Source organism: Limulus polyphemus, unplaced genomic scaffold (genome assembly GCF_000517525.1).
Source record: "Limulus polyphemus unplaced genomic scaffold, Limulus_polyphemus-2.1.2 Scaffold1215, whole genome shotgun sequence".
NCBI classification, from domain to species: domain Eukaryota; kingdom Metazoa; phylum Arthropoda; class Merostomata; order Xiphosura; family Limulidae; genus Limulus; species Limulus polyphemus.
The window spans coordinates 141,693-145,125 of record NW_013666825.1 but is presented as its reverse complement, the minus strand read 5'-3'; the positions used below and the strand labels follow the sequence as shown (position 1 = coordinate 145,125).

General features: G+C 32.9%; 1 non-coding gene across 1 annotated transcript; it reads left to right on the top strand.

The window, feature by feature from the left end:
- Nucleotides 1-736: 736 nt before the first annotated feature.
- Nucleotides 737-809, top strand: Trnav-uac. Its single transcript has one exon. It is a non-coding gene; the product is annotated as a tRNA-Val (tRNA).
- Nucleotides 810-3,433: the final 2,624 nt, after the last annotated feature.

Sequence of the window (3,433 nt, the reverse complement as noted above, 5' to 3'; positions counted from 1 at the left end):
ATAATATATTATATGGACCCTGAAAATATATAGAATAGGAAGTGAAATAAGAAGAAAACAAAATAATAGAAATATCTTACTGGATATAAACCTCCGAGAAATAAGCAAAACAGATAGGTGAACGCAGTCACTAGAAAGACACTAGTTGAAAATTAATGTTTAACTGATAAAGAATATTTATCGAATAATACTGATAGCTGAATATAAGCTGTTCTATATTGTTCTAATCTTATCAATTCAAATATATCTTGTGTCAATGATTCTTAAGTAATTCAACCTATGTTGAACTAATCATACTGACATACTGATTTTTAACTTATTTTCAAACTTCACACTCCATTACCATCATTCTTCATGATAAAGACCAACTGAAAATAGCTTTATATAACTTAAAACAATAATATTAGTGATACGTCAAAGTGAAATAATAATAAGAGAGGTTAAATGACAAAGAAAATACAAGATATATTTCTTTACTAGGTACGTTTTTCTCTCTGTTATGATGTCTTTATTATTCGAGAAAATTATTTCTTACCTCGGAAATTTAATACTCTTCTTAAAACGTTTCTAATAACGTATTGTTGAAAAATAAAAGGGCACAAAAGAGTGAATATTTAATTTATTTAAGTTAATAAACTATAGACTTGTCGTGTGATATGATACAATAAGAAAATTTCTTAACCCCTATATGGAAGAAGCTCGAAGAATGTATTTGCTTCAGAAAAATATGAAATATGCGCTTGTGGTGTAGTGGTCATCACGTCCGCTTTACACGCGGAAGGTCTCAGGTTCGAACCCTGACAAGCGCAGTTACCACTTTGTAATATTGAAGTATTACATTTGTGTTTTTGATTTACCTATGTAATAAAAAGAACAACTTGTGTAAGTTCGTGCGTATATGCGTGCTCACTCACCTTGAAACCCCAAATTCCTTTTGGCTATTATCTGTTTATACGAGTGCGAAAGTTGAATTGTAAGTCATCTATTTTGTAAGGTTTGAAATGGTGTCTGTTACTGGAGATATAGATTACGTGTGGCTGGTATCGTGTCTGTTACAGTAGACGAGGTCTGCCAAGGTTGGTATCGTGTCTGATACAGGAGAAAATTATGTAAGTTGGTATGGTGTCTTATATTTTACATAGTATGGAACCAGTGTGTAAATGACCGATATTGATTTTAAGATATTCTACATTAAAATAGGTCATATATCATGTAACAATGTATTCATGGTTGTAAGTTAAAGTTTCTTATTTCAATGTCTTCTTTTCAGATGTTATCTTATGCCTCCCTTAGATATCTAGTGATATAGTTTAGGAGTAATTAGGAAGTTGCTGAAGATGCTCAGAGAAATTATTTGTTTTATGTATTAATTAAGATTTATCTGTTCTATTGATTTGAACAGTTAGTCTAGCCTGGTTTATATTAGAACAAATATTGGTTAAATTCGATCCTTATCTTGAACATTTCACACAGAACACAAATCAATATCAAACAACTTGTATGGAAAACAGATTTGGAGCTAGCCTCTAACTGTGCAGTGTTTATCATGTAATTTGAACGTTACAAGAGATTAGATACTGGTTGTCTACTCCCACTCGTTTGTAATTGGTTGCGAGATGAATCAATACCTCATTTCATTGAGTATTTTTGTCTAGACCAGATGAACCATGTGTCAGAAAATTAAAACAATATTTTCGCTAAACACATAAAAACAACACATATTTTAATGTCATCCTGACTTTAGGTATTCCAGTTAAGAAATTTGAAGAAATCTGATTTAAATTCCAGCCTTGAGTTACCATAGCAATTACATACAGCCCTGAACTACGATGACATCTAGATACCAGGCCTTAACTACCTTGATACCTATATACCAGGCCTGAACTACCTTGACATCTAGATACCAGGTTTGAGCTATCTTGACACCTTGATACCAGGCCCGAACTACTCTGAAACCTAGATACCAGGTTTAAGCTACCTTAACACCTAGATACCAGTCTTTAAATACCTTGACACCTATTTGCCAGATCTGGACTACCCTGACCTATAAATACCATGTTTGAGCTACCTTGCCACCTAAATACCGGGCCTGAGCTACCCTTAGATCTATTGATATCTGAATAATGTGTCAACACATCATTATAGTTCATCCCCTCTTTAGACCTTGAGGTGAGATAAACTGTCGTCAAACCTACGAGGAAGGGGTGGGGGAGTCACTGTCGATACCAAACTTTTTATACTTTCCAACGTATAATCATAAAGATATAAAAACTATAACATAAAGTTACTTACTTCTTATTACTTTGTCAACTTTACATATAAAGTAGTGGTGTCCGTCTGTCTGATGTCACTAATTGTTGTCAGAAAGTGTCTCAACCAATTTCAATGGCATTTCGTGACGAAACTCGGGATACACCCAAAGATAGACTCGAAATGGATAAGCAACCAGATGAACGATTCGAAATAGTGGAAGAGAACCCACGCCCCCATTCATGGTATATTTTATTAAGACCGGGATTACCATGCTTCTATGCTAGTACATACAGATTGTCTTGGAAGTACATACTATGATGAATTACTATATAATCGAGAATAACATTATATAATATTTTTGGACAACATGGGACCTATTGGTTCACCTGGGCTGTCCCATTATCTAAACTAAACTATCAAATAAATATATTAAAAAATAAATAAATATAAATATTAAAGCCAGCCCTTAAAATTCATATACTTATTAAGCTTTTTCTTAAACTCATTTAAATTTATTTAAAAAGATGATGCACCAACGCTATCAATAACCTGTACAATCTTAGACACTTCCATCAGATCCCTCTAACTCTTCTTTTTTCAAGAGAAAACAATTTGAAATTTCAACCCCTCCATTTGTCATTTATTTGCTCAATCAAGTAAATGAAATATTTTTTTCAAATCAGCAGGATCCTCTTCACAGTTAGCAACACCCAAGATCTTAATATCATCTGCAAATTTAAGTAATTAATTGACCATTCTTTCAACGATGTTATTGGTGTAATTCAAAAGGAACAATTGTCTTAAGACTGAGTTCTTAGGTACCCCACTTATGACATTAATTCAGTTTGACTGAAGTCCATTTGTAACAACCCTCTGCTTTCTTCCATCCAGTCACTCTTCTATTAAATATGATAACTTATCCCCCACACCTATAGAGGTAATTAGTTTTATAAGCCTTTTATGTGGCTTCTTGTCAAAAGCTTTCTGAAAATCCAGATACACCAAATCTACACATTTACCCTCATCTACATAAGTAGTAACCTTTTCAAACAATGTTAAAATATTTGTAAGGCAAGATTTTCCCTTAGTGAAACCATGGTGACTATCCAATAAAATTCTAAACTTTGTTAAATGACTTTGCAAAACATATTTGCTAACTTTCTGAAAATCAATTTACACG